The sequence below is a fragment of the Chlorocebus sabaeus genome, chromosome 13, assembly GCF_047675955.1.
Source record: "Chlorocebus sabaeus isolate Y175 chromosome 13, mChlSab1.0.hap1, whole genome shotgun sequence".
Classification (NCBI taxonomy): Eukaryota; Metazoa; Chordata; class Mammalia; order Primates; family Cercopithecidae; genus Chlorocebus; species Chlorocebus sabaeus.
In genome coordinates, this window is record NC_132916.1 from 15,778,130 (window position 1) to 15,793,529 (window position 15,400).

The window sequence follows — 15,400 nt, forward strand, 5'->3', positions numbered from 1 at the left end:
TGGAGTGCGGACTGTTCAATATTCATGCCGATTCACACAGAGAGCCTGTCCAGATGCTCAGGTCGAGGGGAGCAGGAGCTTCTGAAAAGGGAATTCATCCAGGGAACAAAAGCATCAACCTCTGCCCCTATTATGCTGCCTCGGGATTTTAAAAAGATTACTCTTCCAACAGATGGGCCTTCGTGTGCACCTGGTCATTGGAAAAGCACCTCCAGCTAAGTGCTGACTGCATATGCACCCAGTGCTGAAGGAATGATCCTCTTTTAACTTCATTTGCTATTCTGTTTCTCCTCTCACCCTATCCACCGAAAAGAACCTCAGAAACTTCTATTTTTTTTCCCCCATTTAATTTCGCAAATCATTTGCTCGTATGTGCACAAGAATGGTGAGGTTAGTCACAAATCCATACTGTTCCTTTGTGGGAGGTGGGGGCTTGACGGGGTGAGAAGTGGGAGCTAGATGGATGTTTGCCAATTGCAGGTTTAGTTACAAAAGAATAGAAGGAAAGGGATCTTTTCTCATTGCCATATCAAATTTGGTACAGATGCCAAGCAAGATCTAAGTTTCTACATAGGCTCACATGTCTGTGTTTCTTTGGAGCTGTTTTATTTCTTACTGCAGTATGATGGAATACATAAAACAACATTCCAACACTACCGGGCAGAGAATCAAACAAATAAAGATCCTATTGAAAAGCCTATAATTGCCACTATATTACCTATAGCCTTCTCTAGTTTTCTACTTACTACTTGTAATAGAAAATATAATTATAATCAATTTAATAGAAAATCTGCTGTAAGGAGAAACTCAAGAAAGCTTAGGTATAATCCTCAGGAATTAATTTTAATCCGTGTTATAGAATGCATATTCAAAAAGGCCTTGGCATTCAAAAATCTCTTGGCCTTTCAATAAATAAAAAGAGTGGTTGTTCAAATATAGAAAACAACAGTGAAAGGCTTCAACTATGAATGTATCTCTACATCTCTATACATACAAACTGCTCAGTTACTAGGCACAGACAGACCACAAAAGATGCACTAAGCTACACAGCAAAATAAATGACTAACAACCAAAATTAGTTTCAATTTTTATTATGAATGTCCAAAGTGACAGCATACTGTGAAAATGCTAGGTTCTCATTGATTAAATTTCAAGAGACCACAGACTACAGCATTCCAAGCACTTTAATTTTTGACAGAGCCAAAAACAAAGAAAAGAATGATAAAAATGTTCTTTTGGGTGTAAACAGTATTCATATTTGAGTTTTTATATTTTTTCTTCCCTGCAGGTATTGTGAACACTGATAGTTTCCAAAACACAAATCCTGGTCTGGATACTTGCACCAAACTTTTATAATCTCTGCCCGAATAAGAAGCTAATAAGAAATGTACTTATAAAGTATGTTTATGATACCATGTGATATGTTTGTTCATCCTCATTTCCTGATCTATCCCGCAAGGCTTCTTGTCTACCACCCGGGTACCTGCTGTTGGTAATTACAGGACAGGGAGGCTGAAGTCAAACACTCGGAAGACTGTACTGAATCCTGGATTTTCTGAAAGCTGCATTTACTTTTTTTTTTTTTTAATGAAGGCTTAAGATTTTCAGTGTTTGAGAATGTTCAAAGAGATACCTAATGATAATGGATTAAAGCCACCAATCAAGAACTACACAGTCTACACAGATTGTGTTCAAGAAAAAAAGCCTTGGTTTACTAAAGCTATGGTTCTAGTAATCTGTAGGTCCAACACAATATGACTTTTTTTCTCCCCACCCGAAGGGTTTCCTTGCCATCTGTCCTTCCCATCACTGGTACTGGATGATGCTACAGATGGAGTCTGTTGCCACTGATACTGCAATCAAATCTGGTCCTGTGGAAGTGGGTATCTCTTACAGATGCAATACTGTTCATCTGAGTGGATCCCCAAAAAGAACAATCATGAACTAGAAACTCATAGAGTTTGTGTTTAAAATTTATAAAATTAAACCTGCTCCAACAGGTAATACAGGGAGGCATGCTTGCAACCTCTGGATTCAATCAGAAACAATGCCTGAGAGCACAGAGCCTTCTCAATAGGTAACGGTGGGTTCCTTTTAACGCTTCCTTAAACAAGATCCGATGTGATGCACATTAGAACTTTGAAGCACGTCTGTCTCATTTATTTCTACAAGGCCTGGGACACAGGAAGCTGCCAGGACTTCATTCATCATCATCTTGCCTGTTGACAAAAGGAACAATAACTGGTCATCACTGGTCCATGGAATAACTTTTCCTAGTTTTTTCCAAGATCATTCCTAAAGAAAAGATGGTGTCAATACAACAGCAAATGTTTCAATGTTTGATGAATTTCTGTGCTCTCAAATGCCATGCCTTCTTCCAACAGAGCAGGAAGAACCACGTCATGCAGTGTTCATTGCTCTCCAAATGCTGGAATGGTTCAGGAGACAGCCCTGTCCTGGAAGTCAGCTGACCCAGGCTCCACACATGAATCTGCCAATAACTAACACAGTCATCTAAACTTGTTGGGCCTTGGTTCCTTCCCACGTAGACTAAAAGGCTTCAGTGGAGCATGTCTAAAAAGAAAGCCATCCAGTGCTACCTTTTAATAGGACTGTGTGGTCCTGCCTTCTTAGCTCCTTACAGAGCATCACCAGGTACGACCATCTCAAGCTGCAGCTTACAAAATACCTACACCTGGGTGCCCGTGGTCCTTATTCAGCTTGGAGCTGAGAACCAAGTGAATTTCCAGAGAAATTTCAAAATGTCTAGTAGTATCTTGAAGTCCATTAAAATCTTAAATGTGTGATGGATACAAAATTCTGAAAATACACATCTCCATGTTTTCACGTCTTTTGCTGTCTTAAGGTCAAAGAAGTGTCTTTTTTTGGTCCCTGTTGGCTTTCTTAAATTAAGAAATAATCATATAAAAGTTGAAAAATACATTCATAAGCATAACGACACGAAAGCATTCTGTAGGAGCCTACTATCTAGTTATATAATTCAACGAGTTGGACTAGTTTAAGTAACTACGCCAAGTAACTTTACCAAGACACATGTCTGGTAGCAGAGATGGGACCTAAACATAGTAAGTCTCACCCTAAAATGAATGCTTTTTTTTTGAGATGGAGCCTTGCTCTGTCACCCAGGCTGGAGTGCAGGGGCACAATCTCGGCTCACTGCAACCTCCACCTCCTGGGTTGAAGCGATTCTCTTGCCTCAGCCCCGTGAGTAGCCCGGACTACAGGCACGCGCCACCATGCCTGTCTAATTGTTTTGTATTTTTAATAGAAACAGGGTTTCACCATTTTGGCCAGGCTGATCTCGAACTCCTGACCTCAGGTGATCCATCCACCTTGGCCTTCTAAACTTCTGGGATTACAGATGGATGTAAGCCATTGCGCCCAGCATCATATATTTTAAGGCATCCTGTTGTCATGTGTGACAAGAAAGGTGGCTGAAATATTTTTCATCTTTGTACCATGCTTTGGGCATAGAGGGAAATGTGTGAACGATCCACACAAAACTGGTGCCAAAATATCATCTATTACTTTGGATTATTCTAAGTGTTTTGCGAATGAGTTTATTCTTCAAACTTAAAAGCTGACTTAAACAAGCTGACTTAAAAGCTACCTAGGAAAGAAAAAGGCAATGAAGATAAACTCAATCATTTGACTCTCAATAGCAACAAGACTAAAGTTACAGAGTCATTTTCTTAAATCTGGATAAGATTTGCCAGGTTGTAACCGGATCGGGCAGTTGTCCACAGCAAATTGGTATTCATGTGGTAAAGGCACAGAGATCACAATGGTGAACAAAAAGAAAATGATACAAATTCACTCAAATTATGGACCTGTAAAATGATCTGTAAACACAGGCACATATACTAACACAGACTAAATGTGTGTTTCTTTGTTGCCAAGTAAGAGAAATAAATGTTTCTGTTTCAACAAATGAACTTAAAATGTAAGTAAAATTTATTATGGGATTCTGGCAAGTATTTTTATGACCATGGCTTTCTGGGATGATTTTGTTGCTGCTGCTGTTGTTTTTGAGACAGGATCTCACTCTGATGCCCAGGCTGGAGTGCAGTGGTGCGATCTCGACTCACTGCAACTTCTGCCCCCTGGGTTCAAGTGATTTTTCCGCCTCAGCCTCCTGAGTAGCTGGGATTACAGGCACGCACCACCATGCCTGGCTACTTTTTGTATTTTTAGTAGAGACAGGGTTTCACCATGTTGGCCAGGCTAGTCTTGAACTCCTGACCTCAAGTGATCTGCCCGTCTCGGTCTCCCAAAGTGCTGGGATTACAGGTGTGAGCCACCACGCCGGGCCTCTGGGATGATTTAGTATATATCGTAAGTACCTGATGGCATCGCTACAAGTACGTGTGAAATGATTCCTCGCTGAAAATGGTGGGTATTGAAAAGTAGAAATGCAAGCAACAGTACAGAGGCATGGAAATGATGGGCTTGACAGTGTCTCTTGGAGAATGCTTTAGTTTGCAAAGACTTCTCATGTTTGTGCTCTGGTCCTTACAACAAGGGAGCCAGCTTCCGCGTGGGGAGGCAGCTGAGATGAGTGAGCTCAGGCGACCTGCCCAAGGCCGGTGCTCACTGTTTGTTTTTTTAAAAAACAAAACATAACAAAACAGAACACACACACTGTCTCTTGCTCCCAACACTGAATACTGATGAATTTATTATTTCCTATGTTCTTCATCTCTTCTGCATAGTGTTATTACTACTATTGGCACTCATATATTAAGGGCTTTATAAAGAATTCTTGCAAAATGGATATAACAGAACATGACGACTGGATCTTGCGTGATACGTGATTAATGTCTCTGCATAATCAGGACTTGCAAAATAGCTATAACTCTCTCCACAAAGAAAGAAACTGAGGGTCAGAGATGTGCTTTGCCCAGTGTCTCATGGCAAACAGCAGAGCTAGAATTCTGAGCCTATTAGCTTTCGATCCCCAGTTCCTGCTTTCTCCATTGTGCATGGTGTTTTGGCATATGCTGAGCCACTAAGCAGACACCCACTATGTATGCTATGCAGCTCCATTTTGAGGTGTCAAACCCAGCATGAGCTGCTGCATTCAAAGCCTACTCAAGTGGCTCATGCCTATAATCCCAGCACTTTGGGAAGCCAAAGGAAGACAGAAGGACTGCTTGAGGCCAAGAGTTCAAGACCAACCTGGCAACATAGAAGGAGCCTATCTCTACAAATAAATAAATAAATAAAGCCTAGTCTCTCACATACACTCACTCAGCTACCCCAGAGATCTGTGAAGTATCTGGATCAGAGATCCATGCTGAGGGGACGTGACAAACAGGTGGGCTTACTTCAAACTCCATACACAGCTATAGTTCTTGCGAAGAAGTGCATTCTCACAGAGTCAGGGATCACCTTTTCTAAGCAGTTACCAGTGTACACTGAGCTCCCATAATACTAGCTCTAATTTCATAGTAAATAAACAGTAGGAGGTCCAAATCCCTACTTTTCAAAGGGAATATGGTGCAAAGGATAAAACGTCTTTGAAATAAATTTGAGAAGTGGTAGTGTCGAGGTAGAATACCTGAAGGAAAATGAAAAATTTTAGAACCAGTTTTCTGCAGCACAAATTGCCATAAACGATGGATTTGCTATAACTGTCCTTGGTTTCTAAATGCATAGTACTGTGATTCTTTGACAAAATGGATGACAATGAAGGCAAATGGAAATGAAGGTGCTGCTCAAACAGATGTCACTGGCTGGGAGTCCACTGGTGTCAGGTAACTTACATCGCTTGTTTAATCCAGCCAAACAGACCTGAAAAGTATTAGGTTGGTGCAAATGTAATTGCGGTTTTTGCCATTTAAAGTAATGGCGGCTGGGCACTGTGGCTTACGCCTGTAACCTTAGCACTTTGGGAGGCTGAAGTGGACAGATCATGAGGTCAGGAGTTTGAGACCAGCCTGGCCAACATGGTGAAACCCTGCCTCTACTAAAAATACAAAAATTAGCTGGGCGTGGTGGTGCATGCCTGTAATCCCAGCTACTCGGGAGGCCGAGGCAGAAGAATCTCTTGAACCCAGGAGGCAGAGGTTGCAGTGAGCCAAAATGGCGCCACTGTGCTCCAGCCTGGGCGATAGAGCAAGACTCTGTCTCAAAAAAAAAAAGGTGGGGGAGTAATGGCAAAACCGTGATTACTTTTGCACCAACCTAGATGTATTCATTAAACTCACACTGCAAATGAAAAAACTGAAGTTCAAAGGCGTTAAATAACTTAGCCAAGATGACACACCTAGAAAGTGGCAGAGACTGGATTTCAAGCTAAGCACGCCTGACCCCAAAATTATATGCCTTTTCTTTCAAAGGCTGCTTCCCCTACATACCTCAACAACCAGACATCTGGGCAGTCACCCTACACTGCAGCCCATAAGACTGTTTTTTCTGAGATGAAGTCTCACTCTGTCACCCAGGCAGGAGTGCAGCGGCGTGATCTCAGCTCACTGCAACCTCCACCTCCTGGGTTCTAGTGATTCTTGTGCCTCAGCCTCCCAAGTAGCTGGGATTACAGATGTGCACCACCACGCCTGGCTAATTTTTGTATTTTTAGAAGAGATGAGGTTTCAGCATGTTGGCCAGGCTGGTCTTGAACTCCTGACCTCAGGTGATCCGCCTGCCTCAGCCCCCCAGAGTGCTGGGATTATAGGCGTGAGCCACATGCCCAGTTGAGACTGTCTTGATGGGGGCCCAGCAGTGCTCAGAATTACAGGGAGGCCCAACTGCTTCCAAAACAGTGACATCCCCTCTCACCTACAGAAATCCAACTAACGGACAGTGGCCAGGCTTCCAGGTCAATTTCATGAGGTCACAGAAGAGGGACAGAGGGAAAGGACCTGGCAGAGTGGCTCCTCAGAGAAACCACCACAAGGGGCCAACTGCATGAAGAAAGAGACATTGAGTTACCTTCAGTTTTTATTTTTTAGAGTCAGGGTCTTGCTCTGTCACTCAGGATGCAGCGGAGTGATGCAATCACAGCTCACTGCACCCTGGAACTTCTGGGCTCAAGTGATCCTCCCACCTCAGCCTCTTGAGTAGCTGGGGCTATAATAGTGTACCACCACACATAGCTATTTTTTTTTTTTTTTTTTTTTGGAGACAGAGTCTCTATCACCCAGGCTGGAGTGCAGCAGCACAATCTCGGCTCACTACAACCTCTGCCTCCCAGGTTCAAGCAATTCTCCTGCCTCAGCCTCCCAAGTAGCTGCAATTACAAGTGCGTGCCACCATGCCTGGGTCATTTTTATATTGTTAGTAGAGACGGGGTTTCACCATGTTGGTCACGCAGGTGTGGAACTCCTGACCTCAGGTGATCCGCTGGCCTCGGCCTCCCAAAGTGCTGGGATTACAGGTGTGAGCCACTGAGCTCAGCCAACTTCAGTTACAACGTAGAGAGAGGCTCCTGTGATCTAGAAATCATCTGCCCCTCTTAGCTGATTTCCAAATGACCTATTAGCAGGCTGTAAACTGCGTACAGCCTGAAGAATCATCTATAAATTACAGCTGAGAAAGAGAAGGCTAGGAGGACAATATGGAGATACCATCTATAGAGAGGCTCTGACCCTTTTAAAATTAATCTCCATTTTCCCCTAGTGAAGCTCTTATGAGAGCTGCCAGTAATCAGCAAAGCTGGCAACTGGCATCCTGACGTCCTCCTCTTCCTTTGTGCTCCACAAAAAATGAAGGCATGTCATTAAGAAGCCAGGAGACAGAATTTCTCCCAGCACTAATGACATTGGATTAATAACCAGTGGGCTAAAAACAAGATGGAGCAGTACCAAGGAAACTCGGTTTGAATGAGGGCCTCTCCCAACCACGTTCAGCTCCAAGCCTCAGCCAGCCTGCCCTGCCATGTGGAAGGGAGGGTGCCAGAGTTGTTCATGGATGCCAGAACCCAAGCTGCCTCATCCAGCTGATCCGTTTGGTCAGCCCATATGGGAGCAGAATGGCTGGCACCGAGCTGAAAGTATCAGTGTGTGCAGACACGTTTGAACATAATTTGCTAAATGTTTTATTGTTCTGTAGTTAAAAATCTACTGAAAATGTGTGGAGCTATGTCCCATTAGATTAGAACAATATGAAGTCATGTCTTTTCAAGTATCCAGTGTTAAGAATAATTACAATAACATCAAGGCAATCATTTCCTATTAGGGAAGTTTATTCCTGTGATGGGGGATACCCAGGGCTCCTCTGTTAACTGAGATCGTGTTTCCTGTGTCCTATCCACACGTGCATCAATCGCACGATCCTTGAGAGTCCCCAAAGAAGCAACTTGAGTCTACCACCATGGAAAGAGGGATCCTATGAGCACTAAATCAGGAACTAGGAATTGCCAGGCACAAGGCTCTCATTTTAACACCAGAAAACAAGCTCAGAGGTTCTACACTTGCCCAGGAACATACAATTGAGAATCCAAGTGATGCTCTGACTCTTGGTCCTACAATGCCCCTTGTTCATTTTATTCAAATATCTCAGATATTATATCCTGAAAAATTACGTCATTTGGCACGAATAATCCAAATATTATGTGAACTTTGGGACCATGATGGATTGAGCCATTTCCATAAGTGTTTTCTGTTTTTTTTTTTAAGACACTTATGGCAGCAAGTTTCCGTAGGTGTTAGGAGTCCGGTGTTGTGAGCTGCTGAGATGGAGGCACGAGGTCCCAGAGCACAGGGTCTCAGGGCATGGCAGAACCCCTCCAGCAGGCCCATGTATGGGGAGGCAGGTGAGCACACAGGGGAGAAGCATGCACTGGGGATCTGAATCAGATGCACTGGGTTTGCATCTTTGGTTTTGTTTTTTATTAGGCGTGTACTCCGTGGGCAAGTTCCTCAGCTACTCTGACTTTCCTTAGTTGTCAAATAGAGATTCACACCACCCCTGAGGCTAACTGTGGGGACTGAGTGAGAGGCTGGAAGGGTACCCATTCTTTCTTCTGCCAGCCGCATTCTCAGGCAACCCTGGGGACCAAGGGGACGGCAGAGATGTCCATTGACACCTGCAGTTATAGAAGCAAGGCCGGGGTTTCCCATTTCCTCCACCTGGGATGCTCTGCCCTTTCTGCTCAACTGGAGGGGGCTCAGTCAGCCACACCTCTCTACCTAAGGCTGCCTCCTCTGCAAGGCCTTCCCAGTAGGTAAGGCTGCCCAGTCACCAGCCTCCCTTGGTCATGTCTCCGGGGAGAGCCCTGTTCACATCCTCATCTTCCTCCTCCTTTCCTTGACTGGGAGCTCCTCTGTTATTGATTTAAAAGGTGATGAAAGAGGCCACCACCTTCTCATAGGTCCGGTGGCAGTGAGCGTGCTGACCACACACTCTCCACCTCCCTAGACACTAGGGAATCAGGATACGCCCTTTCTCCACCCTGCTCCCCAGCCCCAGAAACTAAATGTGCCGCCTCTTTCCCCCTCCACCTCCCGACACTCTCCCTCCATCTCTGGGCCATTCCTACTTGGATCAGAGAATCACCACAAATAAGTAGGAATCAAGACACCTGTGTTCAAAAAGAAAGTCAATGCTCATGCTCTTGTCGAGGTACAAGAAAAAAATCCAAGGTATTTCTGCTCACAGCTCACAGAGAACCACACCCGATTGTTTTTGACTACGTATGACCTGACACTTCTGCACTTTGACACCCTGACACACTGGCCTTTACGGCGGGGGCTGGGAGATGGGACAAGAAGCTGCAAGAGAATGAGGACAAACACAGGTTGTTCAAGGCACCAACCACTCTGTCACCTGACAGCAGACTGCCAGGTTGATAGGCTAGGAAAGTAAGAATGCAGACTCCCCACAGCCAGGGCCGACGTCTGAATTCATCTTGGTAAGATTTAGACTCCCGGACCTGGGGCTTAACGGCCATTCAACATTCAATGAAATAGAATAATACTAAATAGCTATCCTGGCAGAGGAAAGTCTACATGCTCAGCACGTAATCATTTTAGGCCATTTGTATAAGGCAGCTTCATGACACTGATTCCATGGCCAGTACAATCACCTCGACTGCTTGGAGGCCTTCAGACTGCAGGCTGATGCTGAGAGCTGATGCATTTTACATGAGAGCTGGCTTCAGATCCTTCTTCTAGCTTAAAGGTGAAAAGGTGTCACTTTAAGTTTCCAAGAACAATACTGTAAGATTAATGTATGGCAGGCCACATGATATGCTGCTCTCACTTTAAAATCTGGCATGTTCAAACTATTTTTTAAATTAAACTTAATTTAATTTGAGATACAGTCTCATTCTGTCACCCAGGCTGGAATGCAGTGGCACGATCTCGGCTCACTACAACCTCCTCCGCCTCCCGGGTTCAAGTGATTCTCCTGCCTCAGCCTCCCGAGTAGCAGGGACTACAGCACATAACCACCACGCCCGGCTAATTTTTGTATTTTAGTAGAGATAGTGTTTCACCATGTTGACTAGGCTGGTCTCGAACTCCTGACCTCAGCTGATCCTCCTGCCTTGGCCTCCCAAAGTGCTGGGAATGAGTCAAAGCGGTGGCATAAGCCACCATACCCAGCCTCAAACTGCCATTTAGTAGGATATATTCTTCCCCCTTGAAGACTAGAGTGAAAACTATCATGATTGTTTTTTAGTAGAATTGAACCCATCAGATGAAAATTTTTAATAATTTTAAATGTTAACTTTAAAAAATTTTCAATATTTCTTACAGGTGTGCCATATTTATGCATAAAGTATGCTCTAGAAACTCAAGGCATTAATTAAATCTTATTTTTAGTGTGCTGGAAGAAGTAAATGTTCCAAGAAATCCTATTGTTAATCTTTTTGTAGGCAAAGAAACCTTTCAAAAAGTGAGCAATCACCCATTTAAAAAAATCTTCGATTTTCATATATCCAGTTTGCCGAACCAAAATCAATCTGGTGTCCTCAGCTGTCTCCACAACTGAATTGGAGAGACTATATGGCCGCCCATTTGAGCAGATGCCTTTTTTTTTTTTTTTTAAATAGCTGAAGAAACTCATTTGCAAACTGAATTAGTGGCAGAGAATCGACATGACTTAGTCAAGGAAATGACAAGTCACTCACTCTTCTGGCATGCCAGAAAATGCAACCCAAGGGACAAGCAACCCCTGGAATACCTAGGACAGGAATACCTACCCACAGCCCTGGGTGATGCAAGGTTAGGAGGAGACGAACAGCCAGAAAAAGTTCTTGCAGGCACCATGCCCAGCTGCCCTTGATGGGAGGACTCAGCTATGCCTTCACTAGATCTTTGCTTTTATGCATATACTTAAAGAAACCAGAGCTTCATGTCTGTGAAGTGGACACAATGTAGCAAATACAATAATTAGGGTTATTTTTATACTTGAAACCACAGAGCAAGGACAAGTCAGCTAAGGTTCCTACTATCTCTAACCTAAGACTATACTGGAACTGCATGTCTCTCTCTCTGTTTTTTCTTTAGTGGAATTACAGTTTTTAGAAAGGCACAGTGTTGGCCGGGCGCGGTGGCTCACGCCTGTAATCCCAGCACTTTGGGAGGCAAAGGCGGGTGGATCACTTGAGGTCAGGAGTTTAAGACCAGCCTGACCAAACATCAAAACCCCATTTCTACTAAAAATACAAAATTAGCCGGGTGTGGTGGGGCATGCCTGTAATTGCAGCTACTCAGGAGGCTGAGGCAGGAGAATCGCCTCAACAGAGGGAGGCGGAGGCTGCAGTGAGCTGAGATCATGCCATCCATTGCACTCCAGCCTGGGGAACAAGAGTGAAACTAATTCTGAAAAAAAAAAAAAAAAAAAAGGAACAGTGTCTTATTTTAACAAGCTCACTGAGAACTAAAAACATGACCCAAATTAATGATCCACTAATAGATACTCTTTTTCTACAAACACAGCAGATTCATGAACAGTTTTCTTGGGCAGATCCAAAAGGAAAGAACAGAACAAGACATATATTTTTTTTAAAAATGGGTGACTTTCCATAATCATATTCCTCAGAAGCCTTGGCCAGGATTTGGGGCAAAAAAATCGAGGCCTGGGAGCAGTGGCTCATGCCTGTCATCCCAACACTTTGGGAGGACGAGGTGGGCAGATCGCCTGAGGTCAGGAGTTCGAGACCAGCCTGGCCAACATGGTGAATTCCAGTCTCAACTAAAAATACAAAAAAATTAGCCGGGCCTGGTGGCAGGTGCCTGTAATTACAGCTACTCGGAAGGCTGAGGAAGGAGAATCGCTTGAACCCAGGAGGTGGAGGTTGCAGTGAGCCAAGACTGTACCATTGCACTCCAGCCTGGGCAACAAGAGCAAAAATCTATCTTTAAAAAAAAGAAAGAAAAGAAAATCTCTTCCTTTCCTTTGCAATGTTTGAGAGCTAAGGTATGCTGAATCAGCAACCCACAGAGAATTCCCTCACATGCTCAGAGGTGAACAGCATGCAACATCTGCAAACACACCTCACACACAACACCCCCCGCAAGGCACGTGCACTCCATCACTGTCCAGGCCTGTACCTCTTCACAGAAGACCCTGACATTTGTGATGGACACAGCTCAGATATTAGCAAATCCCCAAATTACAAATCCCATCATAGTATGTAATCCCCCCTCTTAAAATAGGTATGCAATGATGAGTAAAAAAGGCTGTGGTGGCCAGGCACAGTGGCTCAGACCTGTAATCCCAGCACTTTGGGAGGCCGAGGCGGGCAGATCACTTGAGGTCAGGAGTTTGAGACCAGCTTGGCCAACATGGTGAAACCCCGTCTCTACTAAAAATACAAGTTAGTCCGGCGTGGTGGTGGCACCTATAATCCCAGCTACTCGGGAGGCTCAGGCAGGAGAGTCGCTTGAGCCCAGGAGGCAGAGGTTTCAATAAGTTGAGATCGCGCCACTGCACTCCAACCCGGTGACAGAGCAAGACTTCATCTCAAAAAAAAAAAAAAGAAAAAAAAGAAAAAAGGCTGCGTGGGGTATGGATGGCAGCAATCAGTGAGGCTGATTCACCCACCTGAGTGACACATGGCCACCCACCTGCTTTATAGTCAATGCTATTCACATTTGTGCCTTAGTAAAATTATAGTATTACATTATGCGTTGGTTTGTAATAGCTGAAACCCTAAATGTTAGCGCCAGAAATGCCAAGGTGCTCAGGCATTAGTTTGCAATTAGTTTCCTATTTTTCAAGCTGAGTCCAACATGTAAAACATGAGTGTCCAGCAGCCTGGGTGGAAGCTGAATTGACCCAGTCCCTTAGGGGGCCCTATATATTCCTGTGTCACAGCCTCTGCGATACGGGTTGAAAGCCACTCATCTAATATATAACGTATAATTGTTTGGAAAGGCTAGTTCTGAAATGATTTTAAACACTACCAATGAATCTGTTCAAATCAGGGACCACTACAGATGCAACATACTCCTGGTTCCACACAAGAAATCCCAGAGATTCCCTAAGATGACACTCTCTTCTTGTGAACTATGGGACATTTTCTTGATTGAAGGGTGCCCTTCAGGACTGCTTGTTGCCTTCTGGAGCCAGATCCTTTCAACATCAGGCACCACAATCTGGGAGACCGAAATGTTTCCCTGGGCATGAAATTGTCATGTGTATCGTAGGAGAGCTCAGTTCACTTTACAAACAGTAAGTCAGGATTGATGACCGCCTCCATTCAGTGTCAGGTGTTGTAAGTCAGAAACACAAGTTGGCTCTAAATAATCTTTTTTTCTCTTTCTTTCTCTCCCTTCATCATATATACAATAAGAAATGGGCCACAAAAAAACTTAATAAGTACAGTTATTATTTGTATGTAAGTGCTAAACAAACTGTATAGTAAATGGACTCCTTTGTGTGCCAGTGGAAAGGCCGACTCTTTACCTGGCACTCCATCCACCACAAGGGGCTGCAAAACTGGGTGACACTGGATTGCAAGGAAGGACAGGGTTTGGCCAGGCATGGTGGCTCATGCTTGTAATCTCAGCACTTTGGGAGGCTGAGGTGGGCAGATCACCCAAGGTCAGGAGTTCAAGACCAGCCTGGTCAACCTGACGAAACCCCGTCTCTACTAAAACTACAAAAAAATTAGCTGGGCGTGGTAGTGCAGCTACTCTGGAGGCTGAGGCAGGAGAATCGCTTGAATCCGGGAGGTGGAGGTTGCAGTGAGCTGAGATCGTGCCATTGCACTCCAGTCTGGGCAACAAAGTGAGACTCCATCTCAAGGGGAAAAAAAAAAAATTACAGGGTTAGGTGTTCTTCCCTTAAGTGGCTTGGCTGGGAGACAGGAGGACTAACAAAATATTCCAACAGGTCCCAGGACAACTTCAGCACGGCCCTGACTGCAAACTGTTTATAAGAAAGTATTACACAACCAGAAAATCATGGCCATTTTCTTTTTTGTGATGTTTCCTTAACAGAGAACTGCTTATCCCTCAACAAGGGGCTCCATGCTATTGCAGCTGTAGCTGTTTGTGGTCTTCTCACTGCAGGTCAAATGGGAGGAACCGTCTGCAAGGACGTAAGATGAACTCAGCCCGGCAAAGGGCTTCTTTGCATCCATGACCCACAGTTGGGTTTGAGCTGTCAGCAAAGCTCACGTGGGGAAATCATCTTGGAAGGGCCTGATGGCCAAAACCTTTGTCAAAACTGCTGGCTGTCTTTCTCTTCAGAATTATGATAAGCTAGAATTTCCTCCCCTTCTGTAGCTCACGCTTTGGAACACCTCCCATGATGCTCAGTAGGTATCGCTTTGGAGAAGGTGGACATAGCAGGAGCTGGACTTTGGCAGATACAACGCAGGGCAACAAGGGTACACAAAGCGATGAGACAGGAAAGAGGAAGCCCACTGCTAGGAGTCACAGAATAAAACGAGGAAGGCCCAGGGGACAGGAAGTGGGCATTCGTGTGCCACAATTTCATCTGCATTATTTATCTATTTATTTATTGAGACAGAGTCTCACTCTGTCACCTAGTCGGGAGTGTAGTGGTGCACTCTCGGCTCACTACAACCTCCACCTCCCGGGTTCAAGGGATTCTTCCGCCTCAGCCTCCCAAGTAGCTGGGACTACAGGAGTATGCCACCACACCCGACTAATTTTTGTATTGTTAGTAGAGATAGGGTTTCACTATGTTGGCCAGGCTGGTCTCGAACTCCTGACATCGGGTGATCCACCTACCTTGGCCTCCCAAAGTGCTGGGATTATAGGCATGAGCCACCATGCCCGGAGTTATTTATTTTTTGAGACAGAGTCTCACTCTGTCGCCGAGGCTGGAGCACAGTGGCATGATCTTGGCTCATTGTAGCCTCCGCCTCCCAAGTTTAAGCAATTCTCCTGCCTCAGCTTCCCTAGTAGTTGGGATTACAGGCACGCACCACCACATCTGGCTAAGTTTTGTATTT

At 44.6% G+C, this 15,400-nt stretch overlaps 1 protein-coding gene across 7 annotated transcripts in view; it reads right to left on the minus strand.

Annotated features, from left to right (window-relative positions):
• Nucleotides 1-15,400, minus strand: part of SCAF8 (SR-related CTD associated factor 8) — a 227,473-nt gene that overhangs the window by 52,457 nt on the left and 159,616 nt on the right. For 5 of the 7 annotated variants that reach the window (XR_012095006.1, XR_005241338.2, XR_005241336.2 and 2 more), the window contains one exon: nt 1,076-2,219. The exons of the other annotated variants lie outside the window; for them this stretch is intronic. The gene's annotated coding sequence lies outside the window, so the exon portion shown is untranslated. Of the gene's footprint in view, nt 1-1,075; nt 2,220-15,400 lie in introns of those variants that run through there. 7 annotated transcript variants of the gene reach the window in all.